The sequence below is a fragment of the Sus scrofa genome, chromosome 9 (assembly GCF_054392235.1).
Source record: "Sus scrofa isolate SSC_HxYL_T2T_F1_AM1 chromosome 9, Sscrofa_HxYL_maternal_Yorkshire_Landrace_v2.0, whole genome shotgun sequence".
NCBI classification, from domain to species: Eukaryota; Metazoa; Chordata; class Mammalia; order Artiodactyla; family Suidae; genus Sus; species Sus scrofa.
Genome location: NC_139391.1, coordinates 58,520,836 through 58,540,251, shown reverse-complemented (window position 1 = coordinate 58,540,251; position 19,416 = coordinate 58,520,836). Strand labels below are relative to the sequence as shown.

The window sequence follows — 19,416 nt, the reverse complement described above, 5'->3', positions numbered from 1 at the left end:
GGTGGACTTTACTCCTTTAAAAAGTCCTACCAGGGAGTTCCCATGGTGGCGCAGTGGTTAACGAATCCGACTAGGAACCATGAGGTTGTGGGTTCGATGCCTGGCCTTGCTCAGTGGGTTAAGGATCTGGCATTGCCGTGAGCTGTGGTGTAGGTTGCAGACGTGGCTCGGATCCTGAGTTGTTGGGCTCTGGCATAAGCCGGTGGCTACAGCTCCGATTGGCCCCCTAGCCTGGGAAGCTCCATATGCCATGGGAGCAGCCCCAGAAAACGCAAAAAGATCAAAAAAAAAAAAAAAAAAAAAGTCCTACCAAATAGCATCCTGAGGTCAGAAGGAGGTTGTTTTATAGCCTGAGCCCAATTCACAGCCCTGAGCGTGAAGGACATGTGTTTTGTTTTTTTTTGTTTTGGGTTTTTTTTTTTTTTGGTCTTTTTGTCTGGCTCCATCAATGAATGTTTGTTAAACCCTTTCTGTGAGTGAGCGCCACATCCGCCTTTTTGACAAGGCTGGAGGTCGTAACAACCTGAGAGGAGGTTTTTATTTGCACGGATCTTTGTAATCTACGGCAACATTTTGTTATCCACGTATCTCATCACCCATAAGCTGCTCCTCAGGAGAGCCCATAAAGAGGCTGAGGGGGGCCAAGCCAGAAGAGGGCTGGGTACCATCTCTACCTGTTCTTGAACTAGAGGCTGTGCCAGGAGCCCACACTGGGTGCCCTGAGCTCTCTGCCCCGGACATCCTGACAGGTGCCCAGGGCAGGCCCCATCTTTGCATCTGGCTAAACATCTGGGGATAGCCACAGCCAGGCCACCTGCTGATTGCACAGTCCTTGGTCCAGGATTATTGGGGACAAGTAGGGAGGTAACCTTATGGCCGAGCCCTCCATTCAGCCACATGGGGCAGGGGCTGCGTCTCCTCCTTTTCCCTCTAAGCTTGTTTCTATAGTAAAACACAGAGGCCCTGCTGTGACTGTTGATCGCATCCAAAGCAAAGGCAGGATTGCAAATTCATCTGAGATTTCTCCCACACCTGCAGCCAGTGGGGCGTCGGCCTCACCGCCCCCAGGGCCTCCAGCAGGAGCTCCAGAGGATGAAGCTGTCTTTCGAACATCCCACAGCTGCTCCCTCAGGCCAAGAGAGATGCGAGGTAAAGGGAGACACGTGAGACTCAAAGGACCAAGGGAGGGACAAAAGACACAGCCAGAAAAAGACGTGTGAAAAAGGAAAAGATGTAAAAAGAGACGGCTGGGGTCGCTGGCTTCTTCCTCGTCCTCTGTGTTTCTGGGGCTGGTTCTGAGTTATACACACTATACAGCGGTGGGGACCTGATGACCAAGGCCTGCTTCACCCAGCCCCTGGCGAGTCATTGCTGTGGCTCATCGTGCAGGCTGGCAGCTGTAATAATGCTACAGCCTATGATCTATGGGTTTTATGGGGATTTTTAGGAGATTAGTAATAAGGTTGCTCCAGTAAACAGTCTGGCAGAGCAGTAAAAGACAAGGCAAGGACACAGGTTGCATTCCAAGTGGCTTTCCGAAGACAGAGTGATGGCCACCAACTGCCCTGGACTTACTAGGATGCTGCCCCCTCTGCAGGGAGGGGCAGACACCTTGGGGACACCCCTCCCCCACTGGTTGGTCTGTTCATGGCAGAGGGGGGACGGCTGCTCCCTCTTCCCTTCCAACCACTAAGCAGCCAGGGGAGGGCATGCTGGGCCAGGTCATGCTCTGGAGTGTCTAGGCCCAGAATTCTGACTTTCCAGAGCCCTTAAGGAAGTAAAGGACAGCCCCCTCTGCAACCCAGCACCCGCTCTGGCTCTTTCCAGAGAGACGAGTCAGTTGCTATCTTGCCCCAAGTCAAACAGTTAGTTACCTATTTGACAGCGCTAACCAAGGAGCAGTCTCCCCAAAAGATCAACATCAGAGAGGGTGGAGGACTCAGGAAGGCAAGTCACTGCCTGTGTGGACTTGGGTCTGGGCCCCCTGCCCAGGGAACTGAGACTGGACCCCTCACTATCCTGCTGTGGTTTCGCTTTGTGGCCACTGGAAACCTGAGCATGATCTGGACACCACCCTTCCCAACACAGACATTTGGTTGCCAAGGAAGCCAAAGGTTTTCTCCCTGGAAAATCATCTCAATAACTGTACCTCTGCCCGCGAGCTCTACAGTGTGAAGGGCCCTTTCATATTCCTACTTCCTCTTACATTTGATAGGAAGTCGTAGGGCGTCCATGTGCTTTACATTCCCATTTCACCAAAGAGCAAACATGCTAGAGAGGGCGTCCGTTGCCAAGGTGACAAGTGGTCAACTCCTAGACCTAGAGCTCACGGGCAGACCCCAAATCCCACCCAGATCCTGAGGATTCTGATGGCAGAGTGTCCGAGGGAGGCACCGCTAGCTACTCGGAGCCTGAGGTCAACAACTCAGCTCACAGCTGCCCAAAGCAGCCCTTCCTCGTGGGCTCCATTTGGTTTCATTGGACAAATGCTCTCTTCATTTGTCCTCAGCCTAGGAAACAAACATTTAGGCTTCCTAGCCCCAAGTTGAATGGATGAATATCCAAGAATCCTATGAATGTCTCAGGGAATAAGCTTTATTCCATGGCACCAACCAGGGACTCCCACATACAATTAGCTATTGAATGCGTCCAATTGATTGGGGTCCAGGTAGTAAGAAGAAGTTAATTCTCAATAAATGGTTTTAATAACTGGTTGGTATTTATTCCTCTTGTTTTTTTACTAGATCTGTGTGACTAGAGTTTACAGGGAGTTCCTGGGTGTTAAAGGAAAATCAACTGATTATCAAAAAAGCATTTACTGCAGATTAATTCTGCAATAACCACCTACACAGCATCTATCAAAGTAAATCCTCAATAAGTGCATATTTGGGAGCTTAATTTAAATTGTTTTTACAAAGCAAACTTAAAGCAAAATCTTTCCAGGGGAGTTGGCAGTTGCAGAAGCTAGGAGCTAGAGTCTCTTGTTCTGTTAACTAAAAAAAAAAAAAAAAAAGCATTCTTGGTCTTTTTCATCTACAGTTTTGTAAGTCACATTGTACCAAAAAACAAAAAACAAACAAAAAAAACCAGGACTCCTGATCAGTAGATTAAGTTTACATGCAGTTTATTAACGATTAATGGAGTCTAAATGCCTGAAAACATTTGGCGCTGACACTAGAATCACCCCTTGGCTCCAAACAATAACTCATTTATCATCCAAGGACGAGGGCAGAGGGGTTTGTAGCTAGTTCCCTGGAATGAAACAACAGAAAAGCCCAGTGATTTTATTTAAAAAAAAAAATACATATTTTTTCGGCCATGATTTCGCCCATTTCTTTTAACAAGGGCAGAACAGTGAGGAATACGTGTCACTCACTCTTTTTTTTTTTTCCTCCTGTCTTTTTAGGGCCAAACCCTCAGCATATGGAGGTTCCCAGGCTAGGGGTCTAATCAGAGCTACAGCGGCCAGCCTACACCAGAGCCACAGCGACACCAGATCCAAGCCATGTCTGCAACCTACACCACAGCTCACAGCAACGCCAGATCCTTAACCCACCCAGCGAGGCCAGGGATCGAACCCTCAACCTCATGGTTCCTAGTCGGATTTGTTTACCGCTGTGCCACGATGGGAACTCCAATCACTCTTTCCTAATATTCCTCAACATAACCCTTCTTAAGCTGATGATGATGAGAACGATAATTATTTCTCAAGAAGGTTTTACAAATCAGGCACATAATCTCATCTTATCTTCATGAACACCCTTTTGGCACCTTGTTATTTTAGCTGTTCTCCAGTCTTTATTGAGAAAACAAGGAAGTCTAGATCTAGTCTTAGAGGTAGATCTATGTCTTAGTTTAAGTCTAGATCTAGTCTTAGAGGAGAGCTTCTTAGCCACAGAGGACGGGGAGCCGGGTTAAGCTGAGGACCTGGAGAGAGGGCTAGTGGGCCACCCTCCACAGATGAGGACAAAAATGCAAGAGCAGCAACAGCCCCCAGGCCATGTCTGACCCTCAGCAATGCTAAGGCTGCATCTGAAGAGTGTGAGGAGGTGAGAATTCAACCTTCACGTTTAGAGGACATTTCTCTTTGTGTCACTGGGAAATGAAGAGATTTCCTCTATAGGAAAAGACATTGCTTTCTTCCTTCCCTCTCTGGAAACCTGATCTCTTAGTAACATCAAGGACTTTGCTCTCTGCACAACCTCTCAATGATGCTACACTGGGAACTACCTGTGAGATGTGGATGGCCCCACACAGGCCTGGACATTGTTCTCTCATCCCATGGATGGAAGTGCTAAGACTGGGTGGTGCCCAAGACTCCTTCCTGTATACCTGCCTCAGGTGTGCTTCCTCAGGTGAAAGGGGAAGAAGTTTGTTTGCCCAGACTCTAAAACCATGGTCTGGCACCACTGTTGACAGCTTACTTGAATTATATGGGAAAGGATCAGTCTAGGGAACCCAAACTTTGCAAGGCAAAACACCGCAGATGTTTTCACTCCAAAAATTAAAAAAAAAAAGAGCACAAATTCAGGTAATTCAGAGACTTCCATTTTCTTCTCACCTACGTGGCCATCTCTATCATCCTAGACTCTAAGGATGTGCATGCTCACACCTACACACACACACACACACACACACACACACACACACACACACACACCAGTTTCTTATCTACAGTTCTTCTACTGAATGAGGTGATTAACTCCTTGACCTTATAGAGCTCTAACGTGACCTCGGAGAATAGATAGAATCTTGTTATCTTGTAATGAGTTTTATGGCTTATTTCAGTATGTTTCAGCCATGTTTCTCTAGTGATTAAGGCAGTTATCAGCCTATGCATTTCAAGATTATGAATTATGGAGTTCTCTCCAGGTACTGAAAGGGGCTCGTGAATGCCCAGACCACTTCTTAGTCCATTCAAAACGTACTCCCCGCTCCCCTTCCACATAAACAGACACTGCATTCTATTTCTGGAAGAGCCACATACCCCATTCTACCCTATGTTCTGAGATGGGTTTCAAAGCAATAACCTTAAGATTTAATTGATTTAAAGTAAATTCCCTGCTTACCACAAATTGATGCCTTATGCCATGTTTTAATTACTATCGTGATTACTTAGGATTTAGAGAAAGAGATCTTTCATTTGCCACTGCCGTGTTGCAGAGGGAGTAGCAGCGCTTATCTGAACACAGGTTATCAGCATGACAACCTGTCCCAAAGCGATGGAACCAGCAATGCTGGACCCAACCCTGGGGACATCATGGCCTCTATTGTCTCTGAACTGCTTCTGTATCACACGAAGTAATTCATGAATATTTCCCATGAAGGCCTGCAAGAGCAATGGATGGCACATCTCAGGTACAGTGGGAGCACAGGCATATGACAGTGGGTTACCTGCCATCAGCCACACCCCCAGGCCACCTTTCCAAGTATGGATCCTTAAGGTACTTTAGCATCACACAGAGATGGACTGCCAAGAGTGTCTGTTACCAAGAGAAACCAGGTCCTGAGCCATCCTTGGCCTAGGACACACAATATGCCTAAAGGAAATTACCTAGAGTATTAAAATCATCACTTCCAGGAGTTCCCTTTGTGGCTCAGCAGTTAACGACCCCGACTAGGATCCATGAGGATATGAGTTCGATCCCTGGCCTTGTTCAGTGGGTTAAGGATCTGGTGTTGTCATGAGCTGTTGTGTTGGTAGCAGATGTGGCTCATATCTCGAGTGGCTGTGGCTGTGGTGTCGGGTGGCAGCTGTAGCTCCAATTTGACCCCTAGCCTGGGAACTTCCATATGCCACTGGCGGAGCTTTAAAAAAAAAAGCAAAAAACAAACAAACAAACAAAAAACCACATAATTTCCAGTGGGTTGAAAAAAAAAAACAAGACTCTCTCTGAGCTACATACAAGTCAACTTTGTCTCCCAGTGTTGGATCCCAAGAGAACTTTGGGACAGTGGTCCTTCTAGCAAGAATGTGTAGTGAAAAATCAGATATGAACTTCTGTCCTGCTCCATCTTGACAAACTAGATGCCTTTGGACACATGGTTTGATTCTATTAAGGCTTAGTTTTATCACATATTAAATAAGGACGAGGAAGTTCCCATTGTGGCTCAGTAGAAACGAACTCAAGTAGCATCCATGAGGATACGGGTTTGATCACTGGGTCCACTCAGTGGGTAAAGGATCTGGCATTGCCAGGAGCTGTGGAGTAGTTCACGGATGTGGCTGGGATCTGGCATCGCTGTGGCTGTGGTGTAGGTCGGCAGCTGCAGATCCGATTCAACCCCTAGCCTGGAAACTTCCATATGCTGTGGGTGCGGCCCTAAAAAGGAGAAAGAAAAAAAAAAAAGAGGATGATTCAGAGAATTCAGAAATGTGGCAAGAATCGAATGAGATCATGTACAGCAACTGCTCAGCAGGCCAGAAGGCCCCTTGTCTACAGGCTGGCTCACACTTGTGGTGTTTTTCACAGTCTGCCCTTCCTTGTATTGGAAGTCAAGCAATTCCCCCAGAGCCACCTTTTCTGTGTCCTTCACATTGTGGCCCCCCACAGAGTGTGGGGGTCACCTCCATGAGGCCATTCCCAGAAGTTGGAGAGGCAACCCCAGCACGCTTTAATAACCCACTGAGGTCCAGCCATATACTTCAGAAAACCCTTAATGCTGAGGCGCTCCAGCTTGCAGTAAGCCGTGACTTTCTTTCTTTGCTCAGGGCTCAGACTTTCCCTGCATCAAATGCTTCTGAGTCTCAAGGACTTGTCTTACTATTTCCAGACCCCTCTCCACGATCCACTTGACCTTTAGCTCAGGAAGGTTGGTGGGGGATATAATCCTACTGATAAAAGTGTGAGATTTAAGATGAGTTAACCCAGAGTTATCAGGTGCTGCCGCACGAGTCATAAAGCTCAACTTCCGATGTATAGCCTCCGGCCTGGTAGCCCTGCAAGCTGTGTTTTGCTTACATGTCCCCTTTCACGTTTTCTGCATCCATATAATTCAGGGCTGAGGGCTTTACACATTCCTGAGTGAACACATGATCGTGTGAACATGGCCCAGACTCCGTGAGCACATTCTTTTATTTCTTCTAGAATATAAAATCAATACTGAAAACTAGGATATACATCTTCCTGGGAATAGTAGGTTAAAATTGAAACAAAACTCTGAATGTTGAAGAAGCTGAAATTGAAACCCCCTCTAGAGTTCCTTTATTTTCAATTTCCTACCATACACTTCTGGTTGGAGGTGTCAAGAACTGGCTGATGGTTATCACACGTACCCCAGCCATTCCCGGCCAAACTGCAGGATTTGGCAGAGAGAGTCTAAGTGTGAGACAATACACAAAGAATTTTAGTACCCTGTATGCTAAAATGTACTATAAAAAGGGAACGTACAATAAAAAAAAAAAAATCTGGAACTTCATCTCAAATCTGCTTCTAAATAAACCATGGCTGTGAAAATTCTGAGGAAGTAATCGACTTGCAGAAATGGAAGTTCTGGAGGTCTTTTCAAATGGGTATTTGTAGAAGAAAAAGCGAATGGGTCAGGGTCTGGGAAGAAAGGTGGACTTGCATAGATTTTATTTTCCCCCATGAAATTTAGAAGTTGCATGTATCGAAAACAGAAACAGAAAGGGCTATGCGGTACAATTGGGGCTTTGGGGGTCACTCCTGGACTCTGGGGATACAATAGGAAGAAGCCTTGGACCACATGCAATAGAATGAGCAGGGCTGAGCTCCTGCAAAACTTTATTGTAAAAGCAGGTGATAGGCCAGACTTGGCCCTCAATCCAGAGCTTGCTCACCCTAGTTTTAGACAATCCTTGTGTATTTACCCTGGAAGCCTATCCATAAACTAAACTTCCAAGCTCATCTCTTTCTCTGCGCTGACTGCGCAAGTACACTTGTTAGTGTGTGCTACACATCTGTAGTTAAGCTTGGTCTCGAGGTTTCACACTCTTAATAGTGAGAATCTAAGTTTTGTATTTCTCTTTGCAAAGGCTCATTGCGGATATTTTTGATGGTGCAGAATGGTGTTGACGTCATAAGCCAATCCCCAACATCAGCTGTTCATCCAGTCTGTGTGCCCACATACCCTAGTACCCACAGACCTGTTCAAGGGCCTCTTGGAAGAATGGTCTAAAAGGCAGAATATTTGACTTTCCCTAGGGGAGTGCCAATCCAGCGGAGGAAACAAGATACATATTTTAAAAGACATCATACACTTGACCCTTGAATGATGCAAGTTTGCGTGGCATGGATCCATGAACGCATGCATGTATTTTTCAATAGTAAACACTACAGTACTCCACGGTCAGTGCTTGGTTGAAACTGCAGATGCAGAGGAAATGTGGATACAGAGGACCAGCTATAAGTCATATGGAGATTATCCCCCATGTTGTTCAAAAGGGCCAACTGTATAGTTATTTATAACATACAGAGCTGTGTATATCCAAGAGCACCTATAAAATTAGTCACGTAGACCTAAATGCCTAAGAACTAGAAGAATGCTAAAATAAAACATTGATGAAACCTCTGAAGAAGACTACACAGATGAGATGCGTTTTAAAACTGCGTGACTATAAAATCGGGGCTTGGGAGTAGAGAAGAGGACTGTCCCCAGTCCCTGTGTAGGTCTGAGCCTGAAAGCGGTGATTGAAATGGAATGTTCCTTCACACATTTCCCTGAACGCCTGCTGCCTTTGCCCTCTCTCCAGCCACTGGGCTCTGACTCAGCAGGACATGGAACTTTGAAGAAAGGCTGAGAAGAATGAATACATTTGAGAAGAGAAAGGAGGCATCTGTCCAAAGCCTAAAGGGGGCTTCAAGCACGGGACTTTGTCATTGAAACTAGACCTCAGCAGTTTCTTCTCATCTTGAGGGGTCGCTTAACTTCTCAGTGCTTCCACTTTCCCAACTGGTCACTGGCTAACAATAGCATGCACTTCTGTGATTACTATGCGATTCCCTTACTGTAAAGGAAACACTGGTAGAGAGGCCGGGGGTGTGGGGGGGTGGGGTGGTGGGGGGCGGTAAGCGCTCTGTCCATGGTACCTTCCTACATGGACAAAAGCGCAGAGACCTCCCCACCACCACCATCCCAACCTGAGCTTAGGGAAGCCTGGTAGATACACATTTGGCAATGTTTCGAGGCTGTCCACTGCAGAAGCAGCATTGCACCCAAGTGGGATAAATGAGGAGGACCCAGGTCCCATTGTAGAGCACCTGGACATACATGGGCTTTATGCCATCTTAGATTCTTTTTCAGGAAAGAAAAAATCATTTTCCTCATTATCCAAAGAAGTAAAAGGCGAATGTGCCTCGGCTCATGGAAAATCTATCTTCCCATCGTCTTAAGACAAAGCTATCATGCTGATAAAATATTCTGGGAAAGAAATCGAGAAATGCTAGAAACTAAGTTCCTTATAATAAGCCTATCCCCCAAACATACATATGGTTATGAGGAAAATCCATATATGAAAAGTATTTTCCAGTTCCTGCCAGTGTACTGCACCATGCTATTATATCATATCTGGCACAATCACATTCTGTGATAAGTGACGGGTTGGGGGGGGGGGTCCCCTGAGCGGGAGCAGGCTGTGCAGTGAAGCGCCTCCTTCTGCCAGCCTGGTTCTGATTTTTGGCCATGAAATGGGGACTCAAGGGCTATCTGGCTGGTCATCAGTCATGTGAATAAGGGGAAGAGAAAATCCCCCAGTGCAGCCTCAGCCCCAGGCCCTAGGATGAAGCTTCTCAGTGTCCTACCGCACTGATGGATGGGAGCAGTTTCATTCAAGTGGTCACAGAGAGCACAGATGCACATAGGTTTACAGAGATTTACACATGCCTGTGGCTGGATAAATGGTTAGGTGCTCAGTCGAAATGGGACTCAAAGTATCTTCCGCCTCCCTGGACTGCTTCTCTCCTCCTCATCCCCCGCTACAGCACTGTCTTAGCTGGGAAGCCGAGAGGAGGCTGATGAGAAAAGGAAAGAATCTCTCGGGCACATTTCACCTAACCTCTCACGCATTCAGCCAGAGTTAACCCCTCATTTCTAGCCCCTCAACCTCGGAATAGATCCCCTACCACCACCACCACTCTGTATCCTCTGGGAGATTCCACAGAGGTGGTCTTGTAATGGATGATGCAGTGCACTTAGGATTATGGCCACACTGCAAGAATCCAAGCCAGTCTCATTTTTAGGTAGTGGTTTCCCTCAGGCTACACCTCTGGTCTGTTGGAGGATTCCCAGATCTCCTTTGTACAGCTCTCCATGCACACACTCAGGCTGCTCTGGGTTCTGTGGCCCATGGGTTCTCAGGCTGAGGAAGGCAGCACTCAGGTCTGCTCTGTGTTGTTGTGGCTCCAGCAACTGGACACAGTCTGGTCTATGGTAGGAAATCAGTGAATGGCTGGTTGGATGACAGACAGGGTTGTCAGGCGATGTCAGTGTCCGGCACCTCCCCGTGGAAGAGTGGGTTCCCCAGAACTTCAGGGTGAACATGACCACAGGACTTTGCATCACAGTCAACAGCGAGAGTGGAGCAGAGCCCAAGGAAGTGCCTGGGTTGGGGCACAGAACTGTGGACAGGCTGCTCTAAAGGAAGAGGATGGGCATCATTCATCTCCCTCCCTCCTGACAAGCACACAGCCCTCCGATGGTGCCCGCTTGCAGGTGCACCCAGGTAACCTTGTTCTAGAAGAATCAGCAGGCTCCCCAAAGCCCCTGGCCAGAGCAGGCACAGCCAGGACTAAGCGGGCACATGGAAAGTGTCAGATCAGCAGGTGTCTCCTGTTGATAGAATCATCCCTTAATTCACTCTGAGTTGTGCCATTTAATTACCTTGATCCATGCTTTGTTTTGCTAAAGTGAATGTCACAGATTGAGTATGACTTGCTGGAAATAGTGACAGAGTCTTGAACACTTCAGTAATGGGATGTGAAATATGATCTCTTTTTTTCCATGGACCATTTTCTCATTCCTTTCTTCCTGAGTTCCTTTTCAGCCTTTTTTTTTCTGTTGTTTCTTTTAAGAGTAAAATGTAAAATATTAATTTCGAGCAGAAGTAAAATTAAGCCCTCTGGAAACGATTCTGAGAAACTGAGCCATAGCCTGACTTAATTAAGAGGCGATTATGCTGAAGAGCCTATATTAAGGCTTCACATTTCTGGTACAGACAGAATTGCTTTTACAGAAGTCAAGTCAGGCAGCAGAGCGGGACCGAGGGAGGGGCTGGGGGATAATTGGATAGATGAGAAAAAGCAATATTTGTTGTAGTGATGTGAAAAAAAATTGTAGAGGAAATGTCTATAGGTCTGGAGATTTTCCAACTCTGTCTTTCAGGAAGGTCGAGATGAGAACATAGATGACCATTGCTACTGCATCCAAGCTCTTTGGACCAACCAGAATGGACCATCTCCATCTCACTCCCTTCTTCTCCAGCTCAGGTGTTTGAAGAGGCAGGGAGAATGGGCTGTGTGTGTAACAAAACTCCAGGGAACGTGGTTAGCCCCCTGCTGCTCTCAGGATGGCAACAACTAATTAGCCCCACAAATTTATGGGCTCCAAGGATGTGAGCAGATGGGTATTTAAGTTAACAGCAGATCCAATTTGTCCTCCATTAATTCCAGAGCGATACCTGAGTTTATTAGTTTTATATTGTTTCATCTGTTTCAACGTCAGTTCTCCCACTTCTCCAAACTGTTATTCTTTTGACAAGCAACTCTCTGGATCACTCTGGTTTAAAGAATGGAATATTGACTCCCCGCCAAACTGCTTTGACTTTCTCATATGTTGGGACTCCTGATGTGGCTTCTGCCTGGAGCTCTCTTCCCCATCTTTCCTGTTTGCCAGGCTCCATTCTGCAGAGCCATCACTGTTCATCGAACCTGAACAAATTTTCCAAAATCGTGCCAGGAAATGGCTCTCTTTGTCGAAATTTGGGTTGGCATCTCTTTATTCTGTACTTCATTTAAGAGGTATTTTAGTGATCAGAAATTTTAAAATCCAGAATATTGGAATGTTAAACTCAGGAATTATCTACTGCTGTCATTATAAGCTGGGGTCCTACTCATGGCCACTAAGACTCCCCTCCCTGCTGCTTCTTCCCAAAAAGGAGGCGCTGGTAACCCAGAGCCCCCCAGGGGAGAAGACAAGCAGGTGGGAAGCTCACACAAGCACAACAGCCTTGATCAATAATAAAGCGCAGTTCTTCCTCTTCCTCTGAGCTCACAAGGGTTCAAAGTGGTCTCAGGGAGACGTCACAGAAGCAGAGTTCTGCTCCCACCTCCTAACCCTGGGCTGTAGCCAGAGGAAATTGCCTCTAATCAGCTTTATTTTGGTAGGGTTCCACTGTGAAATAGATGTGTAAAACCAGGCACTAGTCTATCACTCCTCTTTCTATAAATGAAGAAACTTAAGGCCTGATAACGAGAGTGGCTTGTCCAAGGCCATGGTGGTGGTCGGCTCCTGACTCTTTAAACAGAGTCATGTCCGTCATTTTGTAGAACTCCTCAGTCTGGTGAACTGGGGAAACATCATCATCACCATCGCCATCATTACCATCGTCATTATCCCATCACCACCATCATCACTGTCACCATCATTACCACCACCAGTATCACCACCATCACCATCGTTACCATCATCATCACCATCACCACCATCATCACTGTCACCATCATTACCACCACCAGTATCACCACCATCACCATCGTTACCATCATCATCACCATCACCACCATCATCACTGTCACCATCATTACCACCACCAGTATCACCACTATCACCATCGTTACCATCATCATAATCACCATCACCATCATCATCACTGTCACCATCATTACCACCACCAGTATCACCACCATCACCATCGTCATCATCACCGTCACCATCATTACCACCACCAGTATCACCACTATCACCATCGTTACCATCATCATAATCACCATCACCATCATCACCACTGTCACCATCATCAATGTCAATCACTCATGTCAATCACTCATGTCCATCTGGGTACAGAACATGAGCCTGACCAGCGAAGTTAGCAGGTAATGACAATGTGGACACACATTAATTGTCCTAAGGTGGCAAATGAGCACAGAGGGATAGCTCCTAAGAATATGTGTTTTCTTGTGCACATGAACCCCTGTCCTCTGAGGAATGTCATTTCCATGATTCTCTTTATATTCATACTGATTTAAGTGTCTGAAAAAATCAGACGACTTGTATAATTCCACAATCTGCAGGTGAATGGAAGGTAGACACTAGCAGCCTCTGGTCAGTGAAAAGGAGAAGCCAAGCGTTCCTGTCATTCTCAACCTCAACTGTGCCTTAGAATCACTTTTAACAACAAGATTTTAAACAACACTGATGATTTGGTCCCCCCAGAGATTCTGATTTAGTAGTTCTGGAGTGGTGGGACCAGGGTACCTACCAGTTTTAGAAAACTTTGCAGGTAATTTCCATACTGAGTTAAGGTGAGGCCACAGGGTTGTGACTTAATTGAAGTCACCTGTGCAGGGTGACATCCTGCAGTCTGGCTCCTGGACTCGCATTTCAAGGCCTTTTCCAAAGCAGTGGGGTAGTTATCCTCACTAGCCAGACAATAAATGGCAAATTAGGTCAATCCTAGGGTTCAGGCAATGCCAAAGTATGGCTTATGAGCCCCTGCAGGGGAGCCTCTCCAAGTGTTACCTTGAAAGGATGAGAAAAAGCTGCACAGCCTGCTAATAATCTATGCTAAGATACATGGATCTGAGCCCTTCTTGAACCTGTTCTTCTTTTTAGTCTTTGTCTTACCACATTAATAAGTTGCATATGTTTATCCCTCCAGCATGAAGGAGTACTGTTTCTTTCTATTTGGCCTCATACTTTTTTCTGGCCTAAGGAAGCCCTTTGAAGACTATATTCTTCCCAGCTGCAAAGAGGTTATGGAACCAGCACGGAATCACAGACGAAAGAAAACACAAAGACATCCTCGGAACTGGAGCTGCCCTGCTGCCGTCTTCTCCCAGGTGGACCCTCTGCCTTCGCTGGCACAACAGGATTGGGAGGGGGATTTGCTCCCACTCCTTTGAAAGGCTGCCAACCCCTCCCGAGAAAGTGTTAGGAGGGGCTTTTGCCCCATGGGGCAGAGCAAAGCTTGTGCTTCAGAGAGCGGCTCTTCCTCCTCTTGACTTCATGGTAAAACATTTAGGTCTTGCCATTCCCTGCCGTGTGAGGACACAGATCTGACCCACCGCGAAGGAGTCTGTGGCATGAGGTGAGAGGCAGCACATGACAATTTTTTTTGTCTTTTGTCTTTTTAGGGCCACACCCGCAGCACATGGAGGTTCCCAAGCTAGGGGTCTAATCAGAGCTACAGCTGCCAGCCTACACCACAGCCACAGCAATGCCAGATCCGAGCCACGTTTGTGACCTACACCACAGCTTGTGGCAACGCTGGATCCTTAAGCCACTGAGTGAGGCCAGGGATCGAACCCGCAACCTCACAGTTCCTAGTCAGATTTGTTTCCGCTGCGCCACGACGCGAACTCCAGCACAGGACATTTTTAAAAAAGATTTCCTACACTTCCTTATGGAAAGCAGCATTCCAACCCCAACTCTCAAATCCAATCTGATAATTAGCCATTTTGTTTGTAAAATAAATGTTATCAGCAAAGGGAAAAATATCACTCAGCAATTTCTCAGGAAACCCCTGCTCCAGGGGAAAATAAATAGTAGCAGTGTCACTTTACATTCCAAATGGTATGACTGCAGTTATCTCTATGCTGACAAACATGTTAACATTTTAAGATACCTCTGCATGTACTGCTGTGACCACCACCCTCTTCGTTAGAGATGCAGTGTAAGACAGCAGCTCCAGTGTGGGCTCAGACGGTCTGGTATGAAATCCCAGCCTCACCACTTGCCAGCTGTGTGACCTCAGGCAACTGCTCAACCTCTCTGTGCCTCTATTCTTCTCTGTCCAATGAGCATACTAACAGTGACCAGGCTTTTAAGGTTGTTGTGAAGCCTGAATGACTTCATTCTTGCAAAGGTTCCTAGAAAACATCCTATAAGAACTCTATGAGTCTAAACTGTTGTTGCTGTTGTTAGTACTACCATTATTTGAAATTCTAACTTTTGAAAATGTTTTCATATGGCATAAACAGGGCTAATTACCGTTTTCGTTCTAGAGCTGATAGAACTATGACCGAAGGGATTGTACAAGACTCTCCAGCTATTTGGTAACAAAATCTGGAGCTAAGATCTAGTTTTCCCAGAATGCAAACCTTGCACACAGGGTGGCCCTCAAACCATATAAAAGGGCCTGCAGCTTGGGTGACCTAACAGGTGCCCCTTGAGACTGGCCCTCCCATTTCATCGCGAGCAATTCAGAGCAAATCTTCTTTATCTGATTTATGTGTGAGGCGTCCTTCTATGCTGGCTTTGGACTAAAGTTTCCCGACATTTTAAAAACTCATTAGACTGTCCCATCTGACTCTTTGCTATGACAATAGTGCTTCCAACGTTATCAGTAAGGGCACGATTTTCCTATAATTGGTAAATGTGATGAACCGATACATCCACACTCTGCCTCCCAGAAACAGTTATAGTGCATGAGAGCAGGAATTTTTCAAACCATAAGGAGCGGTTCAGATAACTCCACTGAGGCCGTGCGGTGCCCAGGGCAGCAGTGTGACCTGGAGCGTGGGTGTGTGTGTGTCCAGCAATTGAGGACAAGGGGCCAGTGAGGGGAACTGATACTTGTTGCTTATCAGCCCACAGAGAATTAGAGCTACAGGAAGAGGCTAGGATCAGAGCCCAGGAAGCAAGTAAAAAAGCCTACCTTTTTTATTAATTAAAATTATTTTTTATTAGGGTATAATTGATTTACAGTGTTGAGTTAATTTCTGCTATAGAACATAGTGACCAGTCTGCTGTAGAACATAACATACATTTATGTTACCTTCTTTTTCTCATACTATCTTCCATCATGGTCTGTCCCAAGAGACTGGATAGAGTTCCCTGTGCTAGACAATAGGACCTCATTGCTTATTATTATTATTATTGTTGTCTTTTTCTCTTTTTAGGGCCGCACCTGTGGCATTTGGAGGGTCCCAGGCTAGGGGTCTAATCAGAGCTGTAGCCGCCGGTCTACGCCAGAGCCACAGCAATGCCGGATCCAAGCAGCATCTTCGACCTACACCACAGCTCACGGCAATGCTGGATCCTTAACCCACTGAGCGAGGCCAGGGATCGAACTGGCAACCTCATGGTTCTTTATCCATTCTAACTGTTATAGCTTACATCTACTGACCCCAAACTCCCCATCCATTCCATTTCTGAGAGCCTCTCTCTTCCAAGATTACTTCGATTTTTGTCTCATCTTTGCAACCTCTCTGCAAGATATGTTCTCTTGTGCAACACCAGGGCTAGCTTGGCTTCCAGGAAGTAAAATTTCCTGCAAAATACCTCTTTAAGGTCAGTGCTTTCAATATTTATTTATTTATTTATTTATTTATTTATTTAGGGCTGCACCCACAGCATATGGACGTTCCCAGGCTAGGGGTCGAATTGGAGCTACAGCTGCCAGCCTACACTACAGCCACAGCAACTCCAGACCCAAGCCGTATCTGTGACCTACACTGCAGTTCATGGCAACACCGGATCCTTAACCCACTGAGTGGAGCCAGGTGTTGAAACGTGTCCTCATGGATTCTAGTCAGGTTCATTACCACTAAGCCACAATGGGAACTCCTAAATTTTTGTTTTGATTCTTGTGGCTTAGGCCTAAGAACTGGAAAGAAGGTAGGGAGTGGAGGAGGTGGGCAGAGGACAGAATTGGGACAGGTAAGACCCACCATCTAGGATGGTCTGCGGGACCAGTTATTGGCTTGCAGGTCAAAAGCCTTGATTTCGGGCCAGGTATCCTTATCCAACAGAAGGGCCAGGATTGAGTAGGGAAAACTGGGGCCTGGCAAGAGCAGGGGTGACCTGGAAAGCCTGACCTGGACAGTGAACCAGCTGAAAGGGTCCTAAGAATATAGATGAATCAGATGAACCCCATTTGGGAACCAGGGGAAAAGACACATTATAAGTATAAGTGTGTGCAGAGGGAGGGTGTGAACCCATACAGACCAGGCACACACATTCCTTTGAGACCTTCAAGATGACTTTCCTAGCAGGTAGGATGTCTTGTTTCTTTTTAATTTTTTAAATTAAAAAAAAAATTGTTTTTTGTCTTTTTAGGGCCATACCCACAGCACAAGGAGGTTCCCAGGCTAGGGAAATTGGTGTAGAAAACAGTATGGAGATTCCTCAGAAAACTAAAAATAGAACTACCATTTGATCCAGCAATCCCACTCCTGGGCATCTATCCAGAAAAAAACCATGACTTGCAAAGACACGTGTACCCCGATGTTCATTGCAGCACTATTTGCAATAGCCAAGACATGGAAACAACCTAAATGTCCATCGACCGAGGAGTGGATCAAGAAGATGTGGTACGTATACACAATGGAATATTACTCAGCCATTAAAAGGAACGAAATAACGGCATTCTTAGCAACATGGATGGACCTAGAAATTATCATGCTAAGTGAAGTCAGCCATACAATGAGACACCAACATCAAATGCTATCACTTACATGTGGAATCTGAAAAAAGGACACAATGAACTTCTTTGGAGAACAGAAACTGACTCACAGACTTTGAAAAACATATGGTTTCCAAATGAGACAGGTTGGGGGGTGGGGGGATGCGCTGGGGGTTTGGGATGGAAATGCTATAAAATTGGGTTGTGATAATCATTGTACAACTATAAATGTAATATATTCATTGAGTAATATTAAAAAAATTTGTTTTTTGTCTTTTTGTCTTTTTAGGGACATACCCACGGCATATGGAGGTTACAAGGCTAGAGGTCCAATCAGAGCCAACAGAAGTCACTATGAAAAAAAGCAATGCCAAAACCCAACTCTGCCCCAAGTCTGGCCAACACCAACTGAGGAGGAATTCAGGAGACAACTGACATGGCTTAGTGTCCAGCATGTGTGTCACCTCAGTGAAGCCCCCAGGAAGGTTAGAATTTCTTGCCACGTCTGCAACGTGGCCTCATAGAAGACACACAAGGCCTTGCTCAAGGTTACGCCACAATTAGGGGAGAAATAGGGAGCACCTAGATCAGCCTGATACTGAAGCTCATCTTTGTCCACTGGGCTCAGCAGCAGCACAGAGTTAGTGCCCCCGTGGTTATAACAGCCACTGTTATAGGCAGGAGCATGTTTAAAAAGAACTTAATTTATGGCAGGTGCTCTGCCTTATTTTATTTAACACTTAGTACAATCTAATGAAACGTATGAAATTATTATTTCAGTTTTACAGATGGAATCATCGAGGCTTAGGGAGATTCCTATCCAGGGCAGAACTAGAACTCTGATCTTTCCGAATCCAGGTTTGGAGTGTTAACCATCTCTTCCAGGTGGGACTAGGTATCGCCCCCCGAGTCTCCTGCTGGATTGCTGCCTGTGGTTGTGCAGAACTGGGTAAATATTTAAGCAAGATATGACTTTATGAATGATGGCAGGATGAGTATATAGACTTTACGTGTATACACATGTATATTTGTAATTTCTACAGTGTGTGGAGTGCCAACTACGTACATGATACTCTTCATGTAAACGTATTATTTCTCATATTTACAGTAACTACACAAAGCAGAGAACATGAGATTATATTATCAAATTCATTGGACAGAGATAAAAACAAGAGCTCAAAAAAGAAAAGAATTGTCAGTGGCACACAGTAAAGATAGATGTGTGGATTCAAACTTCACTGTTTGATGAAAAAACATCTCACACTCATCCCCGTTTTATATGTGGGTGGTCCTTGTGTAAAATGATCCTACAATAACATCAGATAGCAATGATAAGCCCTTTCCAGCATAAAACCTTACAAAATAGGTTTATAAACGTTCAATATCAGGATGTTTTTGATCGGAGCATTGGAATCACAGCAAACCTCCTTTAGACTTAGAGAGAGCTTTGTTTTCATGACTACATTATGCAGAGGAAGAGTCTTTGAGAAAGCATTTTTGGGGGGGGGCAGTTGAAATTTCCTCTGAGCAGCTCTTTCATGAAGAGTTATTAGAATTTATTTTCAATTATACACCAGAATAAGCCGTCTGCAGTATAGTTAACTTTCAATTTCAGCCAATTTTCGTCGCATTCAATCATAGATGCCTCAGTGATTAAGAATCTATGTTGCAAAACAATTCCCACTTTGCAACAATGCAATCAAACAGATCTACAACTCATAGCATATTATCCAATGCTTTTTCAGCTCACTGGTGAAGTGAAATAGAATTTACCAACCATCCCCGTTCACTCAGTATGCTCCAAGCTCATTTGCAAACAGATCTGCAACTCAAAA

General features: G+C 45.6%; 1 protein-coding gene and 1 long non-coding RNA gene across 5 annotated transcripts in view; both read right to left on the bottom strand.

Annotated features, from left to right (window-relative positions):
- The window catches only part of NTM (neurotrimin), a 1,001,303-nt gene that overhangs the window by 702,746 nt on the left and 279,141 nt on the right, over positions 1-19,416 (bottom strand). The gene's annotated exons all lie outside the window — the stretch shown is intronic.
- LOC146399934 (uncharacterized) lies at positions 390-5,902 on the bottom strand. Its single transcript, XR_014815595.1, has 2 exons — positions 4,613-5,902; positions 390-3,516 (listed from the first exon to the last, which is right to left on the bottom strand). It is a non-coding gene; the product is annotated as an uncharacterized LOC146399934 (long non-coding RNA).